The 25,545-nt window shown below is 38.1% G+C and overlaps 1 protein-coding gene across 1 annotated transcript in view; it reads left to right on the top strand.

The window, feature by feature from the left end:
- LOC134169086 (NAD(P) transhydrogenase, mitochondrial-like) overlaps positions 1–25,545 on the top strand; it is a 43,091-nt gene continuing 17,546 nt past the window's right edge. The window contains exons 1-2 of the transcript XR_009966763.1: positions 1–2,417; positions 18,205–18,428. The gene's annotated coding sequence lies outside the window, so the exon portion shown is untranslated. The remainder of the gene's footprint in view (positions 2,418–18,204; positions 18,429–25,545) is intronic.

Raw genomic sequence — 25,545 nt, 5'->3', positions numbered from 1 at the left:
AGGAATGACCAAATTCATGTTGCCCTAAAATAGTTACAAAACCTGACTTACCAGAAGTTTTTAGGCTCTTGCTATTGAGGCTGATTTGGAGAATATTCTTGGAACTTGTCTGTACGTGTAAAACTGTGACTTGCTGTTGAGTCACTTTACAAAAAACATGAGTTTCAGAGCTGATTAGGAAACACAGGAAGGCAGTCACGTCGGCAGTAGGAGCTGGAGCTAATGACATCAGCATGATCAAAACTAAGGGGAAATTTAGTTTGAAATGTAAATAAAAATGATGGCTTATTAATGAATTTGTGTTTATAGCAGACCCATTACTTAGACCTTTTTTATTTGAAGAATTGCTTTTCCTTCTATGGAAAAAATAACTCAGATCAACCCTTATGCCATTATTTGGTAATTGAAAGTAACTATGATAAATAAGTTGGCTTGTGTGGGGTGAACTACAACTGAGTAAGCCCAAATATCTGTCTAATCCAGGGTCCTATCTTTAGCAGTGACCAAGTACAGACGTTCAGGAAAAAAACAAAAGAACAGGGCAACCATTCAAAGCTGCTTTTGCAGCTTCCTTCACTCCTTGTCTCAGCAAGATGTGTGTTCTTTGTGTTTACTCATTCTTGATGGTTTTTGTCTTGTAACTTTGGTCACCTTTCAAATATGTAGGAAATTGTAGTTCTACAATACCCTCCAAATGGTTATTATTTTTGTAAAATGTGAGGCTACTGTTACAAACATTCATATCAAACATAAGTAATGGAATATGACTGATGAACAAATTGGCTGTATTTCTCAGAAAGGGTACCCTATAGCTGTTACTATTGACTTGTTTGTTGTGTTTTGTGGTTTTTTTTGTGTGTGTTCTTTGTTTGTTTGGGTTTTTTGTTTTTTATTTTCTTTGTTTTTTGTTTTTGTTTTTTTAATGACCCATTGGTTCGGTGTAGAATACAGTCCATATAGCAACTGAGAGTATGAATAGAATTCTTGTTCTCTGCCTGCCATCATGGACATCCTTTTCATTCAAGGCCTCTAGTCAGTACCACATTGGATCCTCTTAGCTGCCAGCCTGAAAGCTCACTTTTTGTCCTGCTTTAAGAATATTTGCGTAACAGATGCTGCATTTTCTGCTGTTAGCTGAGCTATTTCTTTCATTGCCTAATTTTGGTTGTAGCTGGGTCTTTGGAATAAAACTAATCCAAGTCTGTTGCACAAAAATGTGAAGTTACCCACCCTGAGCTGATCTACCAAATGCTGGACCTGATATAACTCCTACTGTATGACTGCTCAGAGGCACCAGGAGCTTCAGAACTCAGTGGAGGATATCCATATTCGGGTCACATTTAATTGCATGCAGGCATCTCAGAATTAACGTTTTGAGAAAGTGCAAAACTATTGTATTAAACACCGTGCTTTGATAGCCTGTAAAACTTCCAAACTGACTGATGTTCCTATTTGAGAATGCAGTGTGGCAGGATCAGAACATCAGATGGTATTAAGCAAATGAAATGCTTAATACTGACGTTAATATAGGTAACTGCTCTGTTTAGTTTACTGTCAGATACTTGGAAGTTCCTTTTTATGGTATGATAGCTATGTGAGACTACACAGTAAATACATAACTTTCTAATTAATTGATGGGCAGTCTTAAAATGATACAAGTTGACCTCATGATGAATAATGGCCTGGGTCGCTTGCTTAGATTGTTTCATCTTGCTGCTATTAGCCTTGCACTGTAAATTTGTCAAAACTTGAAATTCCCACAATATACTGTTGAAGCAGGAAAAATAGCAGAATAGGATGACACAAAATGGGTTGCTCTGTAACGGGTTTATTTTAAGTTTTGCTGTTGTTATCTAAACCAGTAAAAGGTTATAGTTAGTATAGAGTTAAGTTGCCTTTGTTCATCTATTTTGGTGTGAAGAGCTGAGAAATGGTCTTCCAGAAGCAGCAATGAATAGGGGAAGAATTAAAGGGGACATGAAAGGAGAAAGAAGAGAAACTGTGAATTAATCATAACAAAATTAATTTGCACAGGTTTCTGCTTTTGCTTCTGGGATTGGAGGGACTGTGTGAGTGAGGAGTGAAACCAAATGTTCATGTGAGACCATTTGTTTTCTGATGAACACTTTTGGCTCCTACTTCAAATTTCCTGTAGTCTAGGGTAATGTTTTCCATTGACAGTAATTATATCAGTTGTCTGAAACTGTGTATGTGGTAGCTTAATAAGCTGACATCTGTTTTTCAGCTATTCAGTGGAAGTTAAGTTTCCTCTGTCTTTTCTTACAGGTGCACACATAGGAGTTGGCATCAGTGGCTAGGAAGAAATGGAAGCTGGTTTGCCCAGGGACTGTTTGCCCAGTTCAGATCCCTCCAGAGGCTGTCACAGGTTGATAGCAGTCTTTCTTGTTTGAGGATGTGTAAGTTCTTGTGTTCTTTCTTCTATGAAAACTTTGCATTCACACTGCTGCATTTACTCGGGTCTGTGTCTATTTTATATGTTTGTAAATGAACAAAGCAGTGACTTGTACTCTAGATACCTGAAAGTAGAAGTATTGAAAGTCAGAAGAATGAATTAGGCAATCTAAATATTTGAGTGCAATTGTTTGGGAGTTAAAATCAAATAATTATTGTTTCTTTTTATGTTTGAAAACATGAGTGTGTGCCAGTTGCTACACTTAATGATTTTTCCAAGTTGAAGACATACCATTTTTATGTGGTAGACATTTCTACCTTAGAAGCCATTTGTTTTGCTTTAAGGGTATGGTAATCCCAGAGTTTGTCTGTGTGGTTGTAAGGAGTGTGTAGATAGCCATGATGAAGCAACTGCCCCTACCTAGACTGCATCCGCTGTGTCAGCAATAGATGTGTAGTAAGCAATTTTACTAAGGTGAAGTGCTGTTTTGGAATTTCATGCTTTTTTTAGACACAACACAGATTTCTTACTTTTTTTTTTCCTAATGCTGTAAGCGTTTTTCTTCACAGAAGATTAAGTTGGTGATCTAAGAAATATTGAAGGAGACAAAGAGTGGAGGCCTTGCAAGCTAAACATCATGTTTTAAAAATCAGTAATATGTTGGACTGAGATAGCTTTATGGGAGGCTGTATTTGGAGATGTTTAATCAGAGTCCTAAATGTCTCCTTAACATTTGAATCATGTTTTAAGAGAATGAAGACTTAGCCTGTTTCCAGATTTCTTCACATCGTGATATGTCCAAATGAAAAAAAAAATGGTTTTAAATCAACATTTAATAAATTAAGAAAACAACCTACTTTTTCAATGTGTGTGTTAGTTTCAACAGACTAAGAAAACAGGGATGTTTGATCTCTCTTGTAAATTCTTTGTTGCTCAGAATCTTCCACTTCTCTGGTTAAGCTTTTACTAGACCTTGAAAATACAGGTCAGAACAATGACTTTCTTCTCTTGTCAGAAGCATCTTCTTGAGTGTCCAAAAGCAAACAACTAAAGAGTATAAAACTGGGACAAACACGTAGTGTTATTTTCTCATGTTAATTTTTTTGCTTCCAAGAATTGGAAGCTGAAGGACTTTCTGAACCATAGGTAGCGCTTTGTTTACCAAGTGTAGAGGCTTTTGTTTTCAAGCATGTACTCCTTATAGCATGATGTTCTACAACTTAAAAATCCTTTCCCCATTGTACTTGCTGTCTACTTTAATGTCCCTTAGCTCTTGTCACTAAATTCATGATGATTTTATAGCGGTCTTTTCTCTATACTCACCTCTGTTCCTGATGAAATGTCCTAGCGTACTTATTTAGTGTCTGATAAATGAAATGGTGTTTGGAACATCCTCCTCTGAGACACTGAAAAGTAATTAGGGAATGAGTAGGTAGCTTTGATTTTTAAGGTGAGCTGGTCTAGCAGGTAGGAAGAATAAAAACCATGTTTTCCCTGTATCATGGAAGCATAGTTTTGAGGTTTTTTTTCTGTCCATGTGTAACTCCTGAATTTACATAGAGGAATTGGGGAAAAATTCTGAACTGCAGCTGTAATGTGTGTTCCAAAAGCTATACAGAGGTAAACTTAGAAGAGGAAACCACTCCTAATGCTACTGGCATGGTTCCAGAAAGGAGAGAATCAAGGACTGTGTGAAAGCATGAATAATTGTGAAAATATGTTAATGTTCTGAGCCTGAGGAAATAACCTATGTCAGTACAAGGGGATGTTTTTCAACAGTTGCAGCAATTAAACATTTGATTACAGTTTCTAGAATCACACAGTATTGCAAAGCTGTAGGTGAACGCAAGAACAACCAGTGTGCTTCACATAAGTTTTTGTTTTGCTGTTTCAGCTCACCTTTGGAAACGTAGTACACACATTCTTTTTTTTTTTTGTGTGTGTGTGTTTTTTTTTGTTTTGTTTTGGGTGTTTTTAAGTGTGTTTTTATCAGAAGGTTTTTTTTTCTTAAAAAAAAGGCAACCCCTGGCCCCCCTTAAATTTTGTGCCTGTGACTTTGTGATTGTGTCTGGGGCTTTTTTCCAGTTTGATTCAAATCTGAAGTTTGATTCAAATTTGATTAAAATTTGAAGAGATTTTCAGACTTGTTTTGGCTACCTGCCTTTTCTTATGAATTTTTCATATTCTTATTAAAGAGCTGTGCTTGCTGAGAGAAGGAAAAAGACATAAGTGTTTGCTGAAAATGAAAGAGCTTTGAATTTAGGCTAAAGATACAGATTCAGATGTAGACTTTAGAAGTGCTATGGGTATTTTGCTACATGCTCATTTAGAAAATGGAAGTATGTAGACTAAAACTAAAGCAAATGTTTAGCGTATAATCGAGTTAACTGCCAGTACACTAAAAATTCTTCAGCCTAGTTACAAAAAAATCTAGCACTTAAACTTTTGTACTCAAGAGGCTGGCATGTACATGTCATGCTCAGGTAATTGCTACTTTGCACTACTTGATTACTGTTGGTCTGTGAATTTGTGCTTCATTCTGATGCAACCCGAATTTCCTGGTAGGTGGGCTGTTGTTCACATGACATTTTCTGAAATATAATCCAGTGATGTGAGCATCTGGAAGTTGTTCTTTTGTCTGGCTGAGTGATACTAAATACCGATCGTAGGGTAACGGAGGCTAATAGTGCAATAGTGTCACTTGTCTAACATCCAATGATAGAATGTTCCTTTTGCCTTTATTTTTTTTTCCTGATCTCATTTCAAATGTGATTATTTCCTGCTTTAGGAGTATGTAGTATAAATTCTCCTATATAATAAACTTCTTTTTTAATACTTCTTTATTAATTAGTAAGAATAACTTGTATAGTAAGTATAAAAATCTCCTTGTATAACTTTCATACGGGAATAGTGCAGTGCAATATTCCTTCTTATGCTCTGATATGCCTGTTTCAAAAAACAAGCCTGACTGTAACCTTTGTAAAGAAGCAAGTAAAATAAGGCATTAATCACAAAACTTTTCAGCTTGGTTTGTGAGGAGATCTGTATCAGCTTTCATGCATTACATGAACAGACACTAGGATAAGTTTCCAGAATTGCTACAAAACGCAGACTCTAACATTGAAAAAGTGTTGCAAATTAAAACATTTCTGGACTTCGAATCCATGACAGCCTGCAATGTATGTTTGTATATTTTAAGTATTTGAGGCCAGCAGATATGTTGCTACATCAGCTTTGGGACTTGGGGAATTAGTTTTATGTCTTTGATTCAGACTGTTTCATATCAGACAGCTAGCCTAAGCTAGGACTCATTTTGGAGACTTACAGATAATTGTGCTAGACAAGGCTCCTCAGTATCCAATGCAGTGAGAGAGAGGCCTCCTTGAATGACTACTTAAATGGGGTCGCTGAATACACTGAGAATTTTGTGAGCTGTATTGCTAGGGAATGATTGTAGCTTCAGATTTCTCTGAAGGTCTGGGAAAAAGGTGAAATTGCTGCTTGTTGAGGATCTTCTTTTACACTTAATTCAGCTGTGGCCTTTTTTTCTCTAATGGATCCAGGTATTCTTCTTGCTTCATTGCTTAAGATGTAGCCAGTTTGTACAGTGGTTGTTAAGAGGATGACTTGAATGGAGGGTGGCAATACCACATACTTGAACCCTGAGAAGCAACACAACTCCAATGGATAGTAACACTTTTACTATCTTCTCTTTTGACACTGTCACTTTCAGATTGTATATATACTTTAAGCTTTTTCTTATGCAGAGAAATGCTTAATGAATATTTTATTTCTCCCAATTATTCCGTTTTATGTTATCAGTACTATAAGATGATAAGCCACTAAATCCTTAGGTATCTTTTATTGCCTGTTATGAAAATTCATATACTCTGTTGTCTTCTCTTATTCCAAGAAACTACCACTGGAAATCTTTAAAATGGTTTTGTTCATACTATTTTTTTGCATCAGCTGTCATCCTTTCCAATGTATCACCCTCTTCAATATCATCTATACTTTGCTGCCTGTACTAGATATGGAGTTATTTGACCAGGTAGACTTCTACTGAATGTTTAAAACACAAATAGTGATTTGACAATAGCAACACTGTGACAAGTGTTACAGTTGTCCCAGCATCAGGTGACAAGCCTTTGAAGAGTCTACTTAAGAACTGTGATTTTTGATCGCTTTGACTGTACATGACATGGCTTAATCAATGAATTACTTAGGAGCTAGGGATTTATGGATAATGTTTTTTGCTGACAATATAACTTTCTTGCCCTGATGCTTCCTATCCTGAGGATGTGAAGAGTGCATATAGGACAGAAATTCCTGGAAATTTTTTGGGGGGCAGAATAATATGTAGGAGACATAGAAGGGGAAAGACAACCCTATCTGCTAGTGCTAAACACAATCAAGAGCAAATAATAGTTAAGGGTATTTTCCGTTTGTTTATAATTATAGACATACACTTATAACATCAAGCTCAATAAGATCTGCTTGTGCTTTTTCTTATCAAGAGGGCTGTGGGAAATATAACATCTGGAAGGAATATGTACATCAGTAACTTACATTTGTCAGTGAATTGATAATTTACTTAAGGGAACAACAGGCAATAATTTTAGTAGCGACAGAAATCTGAAACTTTGAGTCTAGCATGGAAAACATGTTTTCTTTCAACTACATAGTTCCTAAATTTATTGCTGTATCTTCATATTTTTTGCTATTTTTGACCGCACTGTGCTCAACATTACTGTTTGCAAAAGACTAGGATCAGGTGATTAACAATCTGCATTTTGGGGGCACTATGCAGTAGTACAGTGAACAGGAAGGTTATTCCAGAGGCTATTCCAGTTTAAAGTTTTCATCAAAATTAATACTATCAGGAAACAATTCAAGTATTTGTTAAGTTTTTTTGTTAAATGATGCATTTGCTTATTAATTGCCTACTTGCACTTTTAGAATAGCTTTCCAAAACAAATTAATTTTTTTGAGTGAAGCAGCTGCTCAGGATTAATGTTATGTCAAAGTTTCAGGCTCCAGGAAGCGGACAGATGAGTAAAGCTCAACCTCAAATGTCAAATGAGCTTTTTGTTTTTACAAAAGGAATCTTTCACAAGTGACTGAAATGGCTCTGTTGGGTTAGGTAAGAAGAAAATCAAGGACTTGAATATTTTACCACTTCACCAGTGGCTTCTTTCTAAAAAGGTAACTATCTTATTGTAATGACAGATGGTAGACATTAACTGAATAGGAACTAGTTGCAATTTATCACAATAGCAAGAATTGATCATTATCTGCATTATATGCTGAGCACCTTTTTCTAACACTTAATCTGGCTCTTTTAGAGTCAGTTTAATTTTTTTTACTTGAGGCTGCCATATGCAGGAGACATGCAAGCAATGCATTTGACAGCAAAGTAACAAATCTAATGTATCTGTACTGAGGTTTTATGTTACTGCCTGTTAATGAATTATCCATTGGATTTTTTTTTTTAAGTTAATTACCACAAATGACCAAAATATTTGTAAACTGAAAACCAAGATAACAGTCAGAACAAATTTGTTATGGGGAAATCGTATCTAATTAGTCTGCTAGAGCATTAGTAAGCCTTATGGCTAGAGGAAAAGCTCTTTGACACATTTCTTAGCTTTATATATTAACTATTTTGAGGCAGAAGGTGATGTAGGTTGTCTTGAGTCATTTCAAGTTCTAAGATTTCATGAAAACAATTCTTACTTATTTACTTATTGATCTAACTGGTTAACATTTGGTTTCTACTTGAGTGTGATTTTGTTGGAAAAGTTGTCTCATATGGAAACGTTTGATTCTTACATATCTTGGGCCAAGAAACACTTGTAGGGGTGGTGATTTATAAGCAGCTTAGCTCACCAGGTCAGGGAAAGTACATTTAAATTGGAGTGGTGTATATACATACATAGCTGTATACTATATCAGTGTACTCCTGAATGAGATCTGGGGTGCCTGCTAAAATGAAATTACGATGAACTGTCATGTTTTTCACTGCTTCCAGAAGGTAAAATATTTACATCAGGAGATGGAAGTAGTGCAAATAAACTCAAAATGAGGAAAAAAGCATGTTACTTTTAGAAATATGGAGAGAAAGTAGAGCTTCTTGATGTATTATCATTCATAATCCTGTAATCTTGCTCTATCTCAAACTGCTTGTGGGTGTCAAGGTAAGATTTAGCATTTATAAATGCAGGTAAATTATTTTTAAAATAATTATAACCTGTGTCATTTGCACACTGTATCAAATACTGGTTTGGGAGGTAATTAATCCCATGCACTATTTTGTCATTTTGCTATTAAAATTCTCCATTGAATTAGTAATGGGTAAGAAAGCAAGTTAATACTTTCTGGTTTAGTGTAGATGCTTCATTCCAACACCAACAGATACCCTACGAAATCTGTATACTTAATTTGTACACGGAGTCTGTATACTTAGAATATTTTGAAAGGACAAGTTACTTGTGGAATAAAAAACCCCAAGCTTTCTACAGACAATTCTCATAAAATACATCAGTGACAACTCAGCAGTTAGGTTTATACAATCATATACAGGATGTGGTGATGTTGTAATGAGGTATTTTTCATTTGTCTTAGGAAAATCTGAGAATAAGTCTTACCCAATGTACAAATTACCTTTTAACACCCCCCTCCACACCCCACAACCCCAAAAGAAAACCCCAATGCTCCCCAAACTCAAAACATAACTATTTTTTTACTTCATAGGTCAAGAGTTCCACTTCCTGTGAAGCAGATCGATTTCAGTAGACTTCATTTTATGTTGCTGAGTAATGTTCTGTAAGGGTGAATCTTAAGCATTTTCCCCCAGAATCATTCTATTCATGTGGTTTTGGTAGTCCTTATGGAGAGATACTGTTCTTTCAAGAAATTACTTTCACAGTACTGTTGATGTCCTCACAGGTTTTGGGTTTTTTTTGATTGGTTTTTTTTTTTGGTGTTTTTTTTTGGTTGGTTGGTTTTGTTTTGTTTTTTTGGGGGGAGTGGAAGCTTTGAGGAGCACTGCTGATCTACAGACTTTTCTTAACCAAGGAATCATAGAATGATTAGAATGAATCTTTAGAGATCTTTTAGTTCAAACCTCTGCCATGGGCAGGAACATCTTTCACTAGATAAGTTTACTTAAAGCCCCATCCAGTTTGGCCTTGAACACTTCCAATGGGGCAGCCACAGCTTCTCTGGGCTACCTATTCTATGGTCTCACCACCCTCAATGTAAAACATTTTTCCTTATAACCAATCTACATCTTACCCCATTCAGTATAGAACTGTTGCTTCTTGTCCTGTCACTACAGGCCCAGGTAGAAAGTCTCTCTCCATCTTTCTGAGAAGCACTCTTGAAATATGATGGAAAATGGCTTGGCAACTACATCAGCCAATTCCCTCAAGGCACTGTGATACACTTTACAGGGTAGGATAGACTTGTTTATGTCATAAAACTGTTAACAGAATGAATTGAGATGCATGGTCACTCATGTAGTTGTTTATAGAACAAAAATTTTAGAGGATATCCTTTCTCAGCCTGTCTTCATCAGTGCCATCTTCTTGCCTTCCTTTTGGTTTCATGCAGTGCCTTTCAGTATCTATAAATAGGAATGATAATAGATATACTGTGCTTGAAATTGTTTAAGTAAAAAAACCCAACCCCACAACCTCTCCCCCAAATCTACCTGTGATGGTAAGGATTTACATTATGATAAGTATTTACATTATGCTGAACAATTTATAGCTACCGGGCTGCGTTTTTCCCCAGTGGTCTGAGACTGATTTATCTGTATCTAATTCTATGTTCATAGGTGTCTGAAGTGACTAGAACTTACTTTGTACACCAGCAGTGATGCAAGCTGCTTTGAAGACTTGTGTATATGGTTCCAGAAGATCATATTAAGGTATGTTGAACTGAAATAAGGAGTGACACCGTTTTATTGCTGTAATGCAAATAAGGAGAGGATAAGAGCATGTATGTCTGTCTGTTTTTTCAAATGTCACAGTACTTCCTGAGGAATAATGTATCTCATAAGTTAAAACCATTTGGCCACTGTAATATTTATATCTGGGACACAATTTTGTGCCTAAAAAGCCTATGATTAGAAGTCTCCTACAGTGATATTACACTAGCTTCTGACATGCTTTCTTCAATCACATTATTTACTCCCTGGCTAAAGCTTTCTCTGCATTACCTTGTCATCACTGATACTGCAATAACTTTCCCTGCACTGTGAACTGAATTATCGGGTATTTCTCAACTACAAATGCATCTCTACAAAGTTCCAAGGAATGATTTTTGTAATTGAACTCTGTTTCCAGTTTACTTAACTTTGCTTACATTATCTGGTTAGGCAATCATTGTCTGGAACATAATAAAATAATCTAAATTACTGTTCTTGTAAGAATAAACTAAGCAATCATTAATATGCTATCGCTTCCTTAGGGACATTCTTTGAACATTTCAATGAAAAAGTTGAGAAAACAAAAAGAGAAATCAATAGAAAAACGAAATAATGTAATATAACGGAGTATTTGAACAGTATATTCTTTCAAAATTCTTAAGAACCTTAAAGAATTAAATGTAAAAACTAAAAGACTTCCTATGGCAGGAAGCCTGTAAGGCAAAAGTGTAACAAATCATGTGAGGAATATTGCATAAGTGCAGTTCCTGTTCTTAAAATCAAATGAGCTAGACCTTTACAAAATTGTGGTATTAAGGGTGTGTGCTTTTGTCTATGCATGTTTGAGAGTGTACAATGTTTTTATTCAGTCTGCTGTAGACTTAAACTAGATTAACCTACCAAATGTACTACAAGCAGTGTAACAGGCTTTTTTTTTTTTTTTTTTTTTTGCTGCTATCAGTAGTAGACTTGTGAAAAAGTAAATATGCAAACAGCGTGTCTGCAATAAGGCTTGCTTGTGCAGATAGACACTGCTAACTGGTCTGGAGCTAGCTGCTTTAAAGCTAATTGTTTGAGTGGCTTAACTTCTGATTCAGAAATCAGATTTCTGAACATTGTTCATGTTTCTCATGTTAATTTCTGTTCCTAAATGAGGCCTTTAAATCTCTCACTATACATATAATGATAACCCCACCCCCAGCAAAATTAAAAAAACTCTAATAGCAAGAGATATGCTAACCCTTCTCTAAAGCAGAGTGCAAAAAGCATTTCATACTATTAATGCTTCTATATTTAGAGTAGTCTTCACAGATGCAGTCATGGTTGAAAAGATTGTGCATTCTCTTGCTGGATATACTCCCTGTATGTAAATGAGTTAAATGTTCTGTGCCTCACTATATTTACTGTCAGAAGGGAAGAACTATGATGCATGCATCATAGAATTAATCTGTGTGGAATGAAATAAAACTAGTCTTGTTATTACTAGCAGAATGAATGTAAATGTAGAAAGCAAAATCTATTTGCGATCATGAGATGCTCGAATTTGAGATCCTCAGGACAGTGAGAAGAGCGTGCAGCAAGCTCACTGCCCTGGACTTCAAAAGAGCAGACTTTGGCCTCTTCAGGAACCTGCTTAGTAAGGTTCCATGGGGTACAGCCCTGGAGGGCAGGGGGGCCCAAGACTCTTGGCTGATATTCAAGGATCACCTGCTACAAGCTCAGGAGTGTTGCATCCCAACCAGAAGGAAGTGCAGCAGGAGGGCCAGGAGACCTCCTTGGATGGATAAGGAGCTCCTGAGGAAAATTCAAATGAAAAAAGAGGCTTACAATAAGTGGAAGCAAGGACAGGTGGCATGGGAAGAGTACAGGGATGTTGTCCGGGAAGCCAGGGACCAGGTTAGGAAAGCAAAGGCCCAGTTAGAATTAAACTTAGCTAGAGGTATTAAAGGTAACAGGAAGGGATTCTACAGGTATGTAGCAAATAAAAAACAGACTAGGGAGAATGTAGGCCCCCTCAGGAAGCTCTTGGGAGAACTGGCTACACAGGATTTGGAGAAGGCTGAGGTTCTGAATGACTTCTTTGCCTCGGTCTTCACTGGCAAAGGCTCTGACAAAACCACCCAAGTCTTGGAAGGCAGATGCAGGGACTGTGAGAATGAAGACCTTGCGCCCGCTGTAGGAGAGGAACTGGTTCGAGACCATCTTAAAAACCTGAACGTGCACAAGTCCATGGGTCCTGATGAGATCCATCCGCGGGTCCTGAAGGAGCTGGCGAAGAAGTTGTGAAGCCACTGGCCATCATATTTGAGAAATCATGGCAGTCAGGTGAAGTTCCTGATGACTGGAAAAAGGGAAATATAACCCCCATTTGCAAGAAGGGGAAAATGGATGACCCGGGGAATTACAGAGCAGTCAGTCTCATCTCTGTGCCTGGCAAAATCTTGGAGCAGATTCTCCTGGAAGGCATGCTAAGGCACATGAAAATCAACAAGGTGCTTGGTGACAGCCAGCAGGGCTTCACTAAGGGGAAATCCTGCCTGACCAATCTGGTGGCCTTCTATGATGGGGCTACAGAACTGATGGACAGGGGTAGAGCAGTTGATGTCATCTACCTGGACTTGTGTAAAGCGTTCGACACTGTCCCACACGACATCCTTGTCTCTGAATTGGAGAGACATCAATTTGATGGATGGACCACTCGGTGGATAAAGAACTGGCTGGATGGCTGCACACAAAGAGTTGTGGTCAATGGCTCAATGTCCAGCTGGAGACCGGTAACGAGTGGTGTCCCTCAGGGATCGGTGTTGGGACCGGTCTTGTTTAACATCTTCGTCGCTGACATGGACAGTGGGATTGAGTGCATCCTCAGCAAGTTTGCCGATGACACCAAGGTGTGTGGTTCGGTTGATACCCTGGAGGGAAGGAATGCCATCCAGAGGGACCTCGACAGGCTTGTGAGGTGGGCTGATGCCAACCTCATGAAGTTTAACCATGACAAGTGCAAGGTCCTACACCTGGGTCGGAGCAATCCCAGGCACAGCTACAGGTTGGGCAGAGAAGAGATTCAGAGCAGCCCTGTGTAGAAGGAGTTGGGGATGTTGGTTGATGAGAAAATGAGCATGAGCCAGCAGTGTGCACTTGCAGCCCAGAAAGCCAACCATATCCTGGGCTGCATCAAAAGGAGCGTGACCAGCAGGTCGAAGAAGGTGATCCTGCCCCTCTGCTCTGCTCTTGTGAGACCTCACCTGGAGTATTGTGTGCAGTTCTGGTGTCCTCAGCATAAAAAGGACATGGAACTGTTGGAACAAGTCCAGAGGAGGGCCACGAGGATGATCAGGGACTGGAGCACCTCCCGTATGAAGACAGGCTGAGAAAGTTGGGGCTGTTCAGCCTGGAGAAGAGAAGGCTGCGTGGAGACCTCATAGCAGCCTTCCAGTATCTGAAGGGGGCCTATAGGGATGCTGGATAGGGACTCTTCATTAGGGACTGTAGTGATAGGACAAGGGGTAACGGGTTAAAACTTAAACAGGGGAAGTTTAGATTGGATATAAGAAGGAAATTCTTTCCTGTTAGGGTGGTGAGGCACTGGAATGGGTTGCCCAGGGAGGTTGTGAATGCTCCATCCCTGGCAGTGTTCAAGACCAGGTTGGACGAGGCCTTGGGTGATATGATTTAGCGTAAGGTGTCCCTGCCCACAGCAGGGGGGTTGGAACTGGATGATCTTAAGGTCCTCTCCAACCCTAATTATTCTATGATTCTATTAAAAGCAAATGTCCAAGTTCAGCAGTGTATTGAATTATATGGGAGGCCTACTACATATAAGGGATAGCTAAAGAAAATTTTGAAATTAATAAAAGGCACAAATGATTTTCAGTAACTTACAATTATCTGTCTTTTCCTTCCTGATGGAAGGACATAACACTAGTGTGTACAGCAAAGACACGTACCAAATGAATTTTCTGACCTGTAGAAAGGAACATGATTGCAACTGATCTTGTACATGTATACTGGCACATAGTCTGAATGAGGCTCTAAACTTGCTTTAGGGAATGATTATTCAAAACTATTTACATTAATAGTAAGTCCTGGGAACATGAAATTCAGAACTATTCCTGTGGTTTTGCTCACGGCACCTAAAATATATAATAAATTAATCTACTTCATATGAATAGAATCATAGAATCATAGAATCGTTAGGGTTGGAAAGGACCTTAAGATCATCTAGTTCCAACCCCCCTGCCTTGGGCAAGGACACCTTACGCTAAATCATATCACCCAAGGCCTCGTCGAACCTGGCCTTGAACACTGCCAGGGATGGAGCATTCACAGCCTCCCTGGGCAACCCATTCCAGTGCCTCACCACCCTAACAAGAAAGAATTTCCTTCTTATATCCAACCTAAACTTCCCCTGTTTAAGTTTTCCAGTTAAAACTATAAAATAAATTATCTGAATTCTTCAAATGCAGTAGTAATGTTTCCTGTAGTTATTTCTGCTGTACTAACAGAGGACATAAGTTTACCCTATGAAAAACTTAATTATCTTAGGCAAGCATTCTGAATTCAAGTTATTTTCTATAAGCTCGTTCACTGTTTTACTGTCTATAGTCTCTTGTACATAGTAATACACAATGTACCTCCTTGGACTATTCTGTAACGTGCTCAAAGAGGGTCAGGCCTGAAACAGGTATGGTTTGCAAGTGAAGGGACTATTCATGGGAGCTCATGCAGCTCCAGATTTGCAACAGCACTGTGTTTCATTAGCATGAATTTGAAATGAATCACCACCTTAGCAAGTGAAATAAAGAGGTACATAAGAGAAAGGAGTAACACTCAGCTCCAGATCCCATTCTAGTTTGATTACAGCATGGCTTTAGGATTAGAACTGTTTATTTTTTTGTTGCTGGTTCATGGCACTGAAGCCTTTTTTTTCCATGTGGGAGACAGTTACAGTAGGAAGCTTTGAAATGTATAAAAGTTTAGGCTGAGAATACAGGTGTCCCAGTGGCCAGTTTACCAGAGGAGAGAAGTATGAGTATGAACATTATCTGTTTCACAGGCTTGCTCTCAAGCTAAACTCTGCCAGTTTTCAGAAAAATCTGGATCCTGTCGACACTTGGGCTGCCAGAACTTTTACTACTTTTGCATATATAGAGATAATAAAAAGATAGATTGCTTTTTCTTTTCCCTGAGGGTGGCTATGGGAAAACTTGTATTAACAGAAATAGCAAGTTCAGAATGCTTTTTATCAATGTGGTCTATACTGCACAAACTATTACTTTAAGGTAATAGTCATAGTTGCTTGCATGATACTGAAGCAGTGATAGGCCATGCAAAAGATCTGAGGATTCAGCCTTTTCAAATTTAGTATGTAAATGGTAATACTAAATAAATGAAAATATCATTTCCAATATAAAACTTGAATCTAAATCTTGAAGACCAGATGCAGGTCTGTAGTGCTGTCATAACATCAAAGAATGGAAGTTGATATAGATGACTTACAGAATTGACTGCACATTGAAGGCTAGTGCTGAAAACCAATTCTTCCTATATTGTACAACCAGTTTGCAAACTATTAGAATGTTCTAATGGATAAAAAAATAAAAATAAAAAAAGAGAACAGCATTTTGGTTTGACTTTAGAAGAATCTGGGATCCAAGAATTACTGTGGGTTAAATCTTTTGTTTCTTTTATTTGTATAATTCCATTAACCATATGGGGTAGAACAGAATATAGGTTAAGCATTTCCAGAACCCATTTTTGCTGCTTCTTTGGATTACTTAGATCTTGCATCAGAGGTATTCTGTGCTTATTTCCTTCCTTACTAGAGTAAATGGACAGGGATTAGAGAGAAATTTTGCTTGACTTTACCTGCTACTCATTAACCAAGCAGCTGAGACACTGCAAGTTCATTGTGTATAGTAATTGCTGGTAGTGATGAATTAACGTCTTCCTCCCAAAAGACAGGGAAGAGCTATTAATTTGGGGAGTGTATCTGAGGCATATTTTCTTTAACAGAATCAATTGTGTGTTTTCCCAGGGTTGTAACAAAACCCTTCTATTTTCTGTAGCACTTCATGTATAAAAGTTTTACTTTTTAATAAGAAGTGTTTCCTTTTAGCTTTCGTTATCTTAATGGCCTGAAAATATCATGCACACATGTGCAGGGTGGAAGTGAGATTTTTCCAGTGAACTCATTATGACACTTTGTAGAATTATAAATACTGGCAGTTACTTCCTTAGTGTCAATTAAAATTCTTATAGTTGTTCCCAGGTTTGCTCTAATGGCATGTGTATATCTTTTAAGCAAAATGTGCTCCGTACTAAATGGCTTTGTTTAGAGTGTTTCTAATAGTAATGTCCCTGCCACATGCATCTGCTTGGTCTGTGTAATCTCTTGTAGAATGTTTTCTGGCATTGAACTGACAGTGTATGCTTAAGCAAGCCTGTTTTAGTTTTTTGCATCTCTGCTAGTAATTAATGTATAGCTTGGGGTATCCTCAATTAATTGTGGGGAAGACCAAATTTTAATGAGATGTATACAATCAGGCATTTGACTGTGGATAATAGGTAAGAAAAATGTTATTTGCAGAAAAACTTTTGTGAAATGATGTGGCTATGGGTGTGGTGAAACATTCAATCCCCTTTTTTAATTGGTCTGGTTTTGGGCTAAATATCAGGCTTACAAGATGTTTGTTGAGAGCCCTTCTGTTGATTTGGACAGGAACAATACTTTGATAAAACTGATTCATCTTCCAAGGCATCTCCCTAGTTCTCTGTGTGTACTAGTTTGACAGCATTAGTTTTTGATGTATTCTGGAGGATCGAGCCATAACTATAAATCTAAATGGTTTAGGGAACCAGTATGTACCCCTTCTGTCCTTTAAACTCTGTTTCAAAAGCGCAGGCAGAATTTAGGTGACAATGTAGTCCTTGAATTACTGCTCAACACAGGGGGGAGTGTAATGCTTAGAAATCCAATTTACCTGAAGTCAGTGAAAATCTTCCACTGCCTGCAAGGGATAGCAAGCTAGGAGAACAATAATCTAGGACTTCATAGTTGTGTGGACTGTCATATTTAGTATGAATGTGTGTGTACAATCACACATGTAAATATTTTTGTATATTTCTTTTATATATATATATGTAAAAATGTTTACATGCAAATATGTGCAAAGGGGGAAGAGAGATGTTCCTTATTCTGCTTCACAAAATGACTTTAATTTTTTTATTAACAAAACACAGTTTATTCACACACAAGCCAGGAAAAACAAAGTGTCCTTTCCTCATCCTGCACTTTGTTATTGGTTTTCCCACCTCATGTGTGAGTGGAATTGAGGTTGTCACCTCATTGTGGTCAGTTCCACACCTTTTTTCAGGGTAAACAGCATGCAAACTTGTATAAGCAGCATCTGAGCCAAGGCCATTTTTATAAACCAAGCCTTAATTTGTTATTGTTTTGGCATCTATGAATGTGTGTGTGAGACCATGTGGGCTGGCTGTGGAAGACGTACTATAAAAACTAACAGTGGAATGTTCATCTGGAGATGCTCTGTTATTTATGAAAACTTGGGGCCCAATCCTGCCACCTTCTCTCACGCTAACCATCCTGCTAAGGTCAGCCAGTGATTATATTTCTTTAAGGATGACTTATGCACGTAAAACTTCACTGGATTTGATGTATAGATGGAATTTTCAAACTTTGTAAGAGAATTAGATAAACTGTGTCTGCTCACATCCGCTGGATGTTGAAATGCAATCTGTGCCTTTGGAATTAAAAACTAAACTGGTATGAACTGAGGGGGAAGGAGAAGGAGGAAGGAAGTTTTTACATTTAGTTGTGTCTTTTTTTATTTTATAGGTGTTCACTATAAGGAACTGGTTGTAGGAATTCAAAAGAAATGTAAAGGTGAGAAACAAGTTCCAGACCCTCCCACTGGTTTTCAGTCCTTGTTAAAAGAAGGATTGAAAGTGCAAGTGCAACATAAAGCTGACAAAGAAGTGAAGTTATCTGAGCAATGCAAACAAGCTCAAGCAGTAATTAATGTTGTGAAAAATATATTTGGTTCAGATACTGTTTTAAAGGTAAGTTTCACATTTGATATGAATAATGTGACCCTATTTCTTCTGAAGACCTAAAGTTTCCTTTCATATTTGTACCAAATTAGTTGAACTGCCTGTATGACATCATTCAGTAAGCAGATGTTGCTTTATATATTTGCAGTAAAGGAATGGATATTTTGTATGCCAGTGCTGTAGACGTCTATTAAATTTCTTTTGCATTAGAGATCTTGTTTTAGGTATATCCCAGAGGATTCTGTTAGTGATCTCAGCTTGTGTAACCTTTAGCCAGGTAAGTTACCTGCCAAACTGGTAGAATTCTGATCACTGAATGCAAATTAATTTAGTCTGCTTCCATTTTTTTATTGCTGGTCCTAAAGCCTCAATCTTGTGCCAGGGTCTGTTACAGCTGTACTTACTATAGGGAACATATTTAGAGCATAGTGGAGGACTGCATGAGGGATACGATTCCATGTAATTATTTAAAGCTGAATCTTAAATTAGACTTAATACTAGCCTATACTACTATTATTAATATGTTTAATCAAATAAGCATGATATGTTTTGTATCCAAACTTAAATGAAGATCTAGGAGTACATGCAGCAGCTTTGCCCAAGAAAAATGCTGTGCTTGTCAGCCTTGTCTACCCAGCTCAGAACCCAGTCCTGCCAAACTTACTGAACGCAAAGCTACAGTTCTAGTAACAGACTAAGTTACTCAAGGATATGATGTCCTTAGCATGATGGCCAACACCTGCAGAGCACTGCAGGTAATAACATTAGTGCACTACTGTTAATCTTGCATCCCAGATCATACTGGCTTGTTTGTTTGTCCTGCTGTGGGCTTTTCCACACAGGCAGAGTTATTTCAGAAGGGAAGCTAGAGCAATGCTGGCAGTTTCCAGAGCCTGATTTCCAGATGGGCACTGGGCAAGGAGGAGCCAGCTGAAATATTGCCTAGATAAAGCAAAACCTGAGCTATCAAATGATGGTTTTCCTTACCAGGCACAACCCAAAGGAAAGACTGAAAAACCTGAATTAAGCTAATCTGTCTCAGCTAAATGTGATCTTCAATTTAGAAACTAGAGCAATTTGAGCTTTAGGAATACTCCCCTGCTTTTTGGCTTCAGCTTTCACAAGCAGACCTAAAGAAATAGTTTTGACCACGTTATTAAGAGGTTCAACATTTTTTTAGGGCTCATGTATCATGGTGGGTGTTTGTTTTGTTTTGTTTTTTGGTGCTTTAGCATCACTCTTTTTGTAAAATACATTATACATGCCCTTTCTAAGAACAATAGCTATTATAGGTATAAAAACAAAACTAATGTTAGTAAATCCATTGAGACATATGGTAAGAAATTCCATTGACAGCATGATAAATGTGTCTTATACTTGGCATAGCTTTAACATACCACTTTTTATTATTTTTCCATTATAATCTTTCACATAACTAAGAGTGTAATATAAGATTGCTTGCAAAGGAAAGTGTGATCTGCTCATGACATGCAAACAGGATTGTCTTTAGGTTGGAGTGGAACCTGTAATACTGTCTCTGAAGATGCTGTGTTTATTTTGAGGCCTGGCCCTGGAGACAGTTTGAATTGGGTAAAAGAATCTCTTACTCTTCCTAAACTTGCAGCCTCTCACAACTAAAGGTGCAAAATCCTCCCTGCTAGTTTTGAACTCTGGCTCCCCACATAGGATCACATTGCATTAGTGGCCAAACAGTGAAGACCAGTTGTCATTCAGTATAAGACACATTTTGAAACAATTCAGATTTGGAACTGATTTCAAAGCCATTTAGATTTCTATAAGGAACTCATTAGAAAACCCCCACATATAACTAGTTTAAATACTGAATCAATTATTTATGTACATAGGCTACATATTGAAATGGTTTAAAGTTTGAATCAGTTGATCTCAAGCAGAATCAATTTGGTAAAGATATCAAACACATATAGGTGCTTCATTGAACAAAGCATTTTCCCTGCCACTTGCTGCCTTGCCACTGATATTTTGTTCAGGCATCATATGAAAACAGTTTTTCATATCACTACTTATGATAGCATACTGTGGAGGTAGAGAGTGAATGTGGTCCTCTGTTTTCCATGTCATGCATAACATGCTGTAGCAAAGTAATTTTATGCATTTCTTTTCTGCTCTCTGTATATCCAAAAACATTAAGTGCTCTTTCATAGCAAGAAGGATGTTTGGGCCCATCCTTGGGCCACTTCTGTTTAGCTTTTAATGTCCCATATGCAGAAGAGAAAACACACTTTCCTGGGATTTTTATTTCTGCAAAACCCATCCAGGACTCAAGTATCTAAGGAAGTGTCTTGAAAATCAGTAAACAATAAGCTTAATGTTTAGTATTAAATTGTACAAAATCTATATTTTTATGCAAGACTTCATTTAAATCTTTACTAATCGTAAGAATAAAGTACAGCTGGTCTGATGGACTCAGATGCTAATGCCCTTATAATAGTATGTCTAACAAAACAGCAGTGGGACATGTAGGGAGTTAAGCTGAATCAAACAATAAGTAGTTGCTTTTCTTTGAATCCGAACAATTCAAGCAAGACTTCATGTTGCTTTAAAGAAGACTTATTTAGCAAAAAGACTTGTCACTTACTGCAGTTTGCAGAGCAGAATTTTTTCCTGCCTTCTTTCCCTCACTAGAGGTGAACACTAAGCTGCTGTTGTGAAGGGAGAGAACTTGTTCACTCTGATACCTGTGTTTTCGTGCTTTTGCTCCTTGGAGTGCTCTGTAAGTGCTTTGAGATCACATTAGCTTTCACCCAAATGCTGCCTCAATTCCATTATAACTGTTCATCCTGTGAATTTTTATGCACTGTACCATGTATATGCAGGCTTAGATTCAACAAGGAGAGAAATTCAGTCCTTTCACTGATACTCTGTTTCCTCTTTTACTATCACAGTGCTGTCACCACTGGTTTCCAATGAAGTTCATTCAGTTGCCAGCATTTTTCTCTATCCTCAGCCTCACATCCTACACTGAAGGAGCTGGAACTATGTTGGGATGCTGTTTTAAGACTGTAGAAGCTAAGAAGAGTCAGGATTATTTTCTTGTGGTTTTAAGTTTTCTGATGTCAAGGTTTGTCACATCATCCCAGTAAGGAACCTTATTCTGGTTCTGATAGAACCAGCTCTAAACAAATGGTGACCCTGGCATCTTTTCAAATACCAACTCTGACTCTGTTTGGCAGGCTTAGCACAATGATGCAAAGCAGTTGTTTTCTGTGACCCCTTTTCCTGGATGGAAAGAGGTTGCTTTATTATGTATCCTCCCTGTTTGAGCCCTCCACATTTTCAGGAAATCATCAGTATTTTTTCCCCTCTTAGAATAATACTGACCCAGTAGAGCGGTCCATCTCCAAGTATTTCTTATTGCCATACCTTCTGAATCAATACAGTCTATGGATCTTTAAATATATCAAATATTGTAAAATACCAGTATTCAGATTTCACCATATCTTCCCTTCTGGCAGTGAGCATATGTAGGATGAGTTAACTGATCAGTATGGTGGGAGCAAGTGAAAACTAAAGTGAGATCCCCCTGTTTATGATTTAAAAAAAAAAAAAGGAAGGGGTGGGATGGGGTGTGTGTTCTGCTACTGCTTGAGTCCTTCCAGACCTTTTCACTATTCTCACTTGCAAAATATAAATTATCAGGGTCTTTTACGTCTTTGAGAGAAAACAAAGAAGTGGCTGATGAACAAAACTGTACAGAAGTAAGCAGTTAATTTCAGTATGATCTGAATTAGTGTCTGGCTGTTATAGAGTTGGAGATGAGCAAACTATTCATTAACAAACATTATAAAACAGGAAAAAAGTAAGCTTATGGCCTTGTTACTCCCTCAATAGCAAAGAATCCACAAAATAGGATTCAGTAATGATTACTAAAGAAGGAAAAGAGAACAAAAAACTCGTATGCTGGTATTTGGAGAGCTTTGATGTGGCATTTTCATTCCCTGGTGTTTTCAAACCAGACTTTTTCAGTCAGACTAAACTGAAGCATATTTTACAAGCCAGAAATTATCTTTTCACTTTCTGTTCATATCTGAGAATGAAAAAAGCAAGGCAATACAAGCTGATGAGTAGTAAGGTGTGTTGATGGAGACAAGCTGGGAGTTCATTGACAGTAAATGGGGATTAGCAATTTTTTTTTTTTTCCCACAGAAAAGTGATGTTATTTCAGTGCCATCAGGAGTAACAGCATGGAGAGATAGAAAACTTTTAACTGTATCACATCTGTGCTGAAGAACAAAGTAAAACTTCCAGAGAACTAATAAATATCTGATGCACTTCTATGCAAATAACCTAAATGGCAAGCTTTCTTGTGATGTGTATAACCTTCCCATGTCTCTAGGGATACAGAACAAGATCTTGTACTGCACCTGTAAAAAAAACCTGATGGTCTGCTTTTCTTTCCAGCTCGGTCCAGTTTTTCATCTGATTTCAGTAAGGTTTGAAGTGTATCAGATACAGAGAAAGGCCTTCATCTACAGCTTAAGTTTGGTTCAGTAGATTTGTTCCTTCGTTTGTATATCTGTAAGGATATTATGACTATGACCTCACAGTTCAAAATGCTTTTAATAGGAAACATTTTCTACTTAACTTTTCCAAAGCCAAGTTATGTTTATGACGGGGATTATGTGTGGTGTTTGCAATTGAAGGAGATGGGACCTCATGACCTAGATTGGGCCCTTTAGTTGCATCTTTTTATCTTCTTAAAGGGGGTATCCTTCACTTTTGCATAAAGAGATGAAGCTAAACAAATAACTTCATGTAGTCAGCCACAGTGAAGTTAACGGGCAAAAAACGACAAGCCATGATAATGTCAGCAGTCAATATTGTTTCTCTTTGCAGAACCATAAACAAAATCATGAAACTAGTCTCTAAAAGGTCTTGATGACAGCTCTGGTAAATTTAAGCAATCTGGTTACAAAGATGAATGGTATTTTCCTGTTGCACATTCTCTCTCTCTGAAGCTCTTTAAATCTAATTAACCTAGTGTCAAACTCTCTGATTTCTCTCCAATGTTCTAACACAGAGCCCTAAACAATGTTGATTTTTATTTTTTTTTAAATACTAACTTCTCTTGAAATACTTGTTTTTAACATTTATCCTTTTATTTGTCTGTGTACCAGAATAAATTATTACCTCAGGATTGTATGGTTATGACAGTGAATCAGATGGTACCCACAGAAGAAAAACAGTTTTTTGACTAATACAGAAAGCATGTGTATACAATGACTGTCTTGCCCTGGCTTGACTTGGTATTAGCAATTCCCATTTTTGTTAGTCTTTCATTTCCTTCTACTGGGTGAAATTTCACTTCAGTGAAGCCAGTAGAAATTTTACCTTGCCTTCAGTAAGGAAAAAATGAAGTGGTTGGTGACAGCCACCATGACTTCATTTAAGGGCAAATCATGCCTGATCAATTTGGTGGCCTTCTGTGACAGGGCTACAGAACTGATGGATAGGGGCAGAGCAGTTGATATCGTCTACATGGACTTGTGCAAAGCATTTGACACTGTCCCACGTGACATCCTTGTCTCTAAACTGTGGAGGCATGGATTTGATGGATGGACCACCTGGTGGATACGGAGTTGGCTGGGTAGTGGCACACAGAGTTGTGGTCAGTGTGTCCACGTGTAGACCAGTGACAAGTGGTGTTCTTTAGGGGTCGGTGTTGGGAATGATCCTGTTCAATATCTTTGTTGAAGACATGGACAGTGGGATTGATGCACCTTCAGCAAGTTTGCCAATGACACCAATCTGTGTGGTGCAGTGTACATGTTGGAGGGAAAGAATGGGATCCAGAGGGACCTTGACATGCTTGAGAGGTGGGCCAATGCCAACCTTATGAAGTTCAACAAAGCAAAGTACAAGGGTCAGGGGCACTCCCAGGCACAGCTACAGGTTGGGTGGAGAAGTGATTCAGAGCAGCCCTGTGGAGAAGGATGTGGGGACGTTGGACAATGAGAAATTGAACGTGAGCCAGCAGTGTGCACTTGCAGCCCAGAAACCAACCATATCCTGGGCTGCATCAAAATGAGTGTGGCCATCAAGCTGAAGGTGATCCTCCCTCTCTGCTCTTGCGAGACTCAGCTTGGAGTACTGTGTAGAGTTCTGATGTTGCCAGCATAAAAAAGACATGGAGCTGCTGGAGTAAGTCCAGAGGAGAGCCATGAGGATGATAAAGGGGCTCAAGCACCTCCCATACAGACTGAGAAAATTGGGGCTGTTCAGCCTGGAGAAGGCTGCCTTCCAGTGTCTGAAGGGGGCCTACAGGGATGCAGGAGAGGGACCCTTCATCAGGGTGTAATGACAAGATGAGAAGTAAGAGTTCAAACTTAAACAGGCGAAATTTATATTTGATATAAGGAAGAAATTCTTTAGTATGAGAGTGATGGCTGCCCATCCCTAGCACGGTTCAAGGCCAGGTTGCACAGAGCCTTGAGCAACCTGATCTAGTGTGAGGTGTCCTTGCCTATGGCAGGGGGTCGAAACTAGATCATCTTAAGGTCTGTTCCAATTGTAACCACTCTGTGATTCTAAACTATCACTCACCATTAGCTACAGAATACTGATTTTTATAGAATATAAGAATTTCCCGAATGATTGCCTATCTTACCCTTCAGTACTTACAGTGGACCCGCTTCTCTGTCATCTTTATCCAAGAAATCAAGAGAGTTGCACTGGATGCCCCCTGCTTCAGCATTTAGATCACTGATGTTAGATTGGTTTTGTATTTTGTTACACTTCTAGGATAAAGGGCATTCTACTCCCATGCCCAGTTTAATTTTAGTTTAAGCTTTGAAAGAAGGAGGAAAAGGTTTTAAGAAGACTGGAGGTGGAAAAAGGTTTTCAATTGCTCAGTTTTGGTAAGAAAAAAAAAAAAGCATTGAGAAACCCATAGTTAACTGTCCTGAAAAGCATTCTTTGGCAAAATCAGCCAACAACAGCAGTCCTCCATCCCCAAATTACTGCATACCTGAAGCTCTTCTGAAGAAATTGGCAATTTTTAATTCCCTAATAACTAAAAAAAAACACCCAAACCAAACAACAACAAAGCAAACAGACAAAACCACTCCCCCAACTATTAGATGTTTCT

This window comes from Pezoporus occidentalis, unplaced genomic scaffold, assembly GCF_034315485.1.
Source record: "Pezoporus occidentalis ecotype Australia unplaced genomic scaffold, CSIRO_AGI_Poc_V1 ctg11, whole genome shotgun sequence".
NCBI lineage: Eukaryota > Metazoa > Chordata > Aves > Psittaciformes > Psittacidae > Pezoporus > Pezoporus occidentalis.
This window is presented reverse-complemented; position numbering and strand designations above follow the sequence as displayed.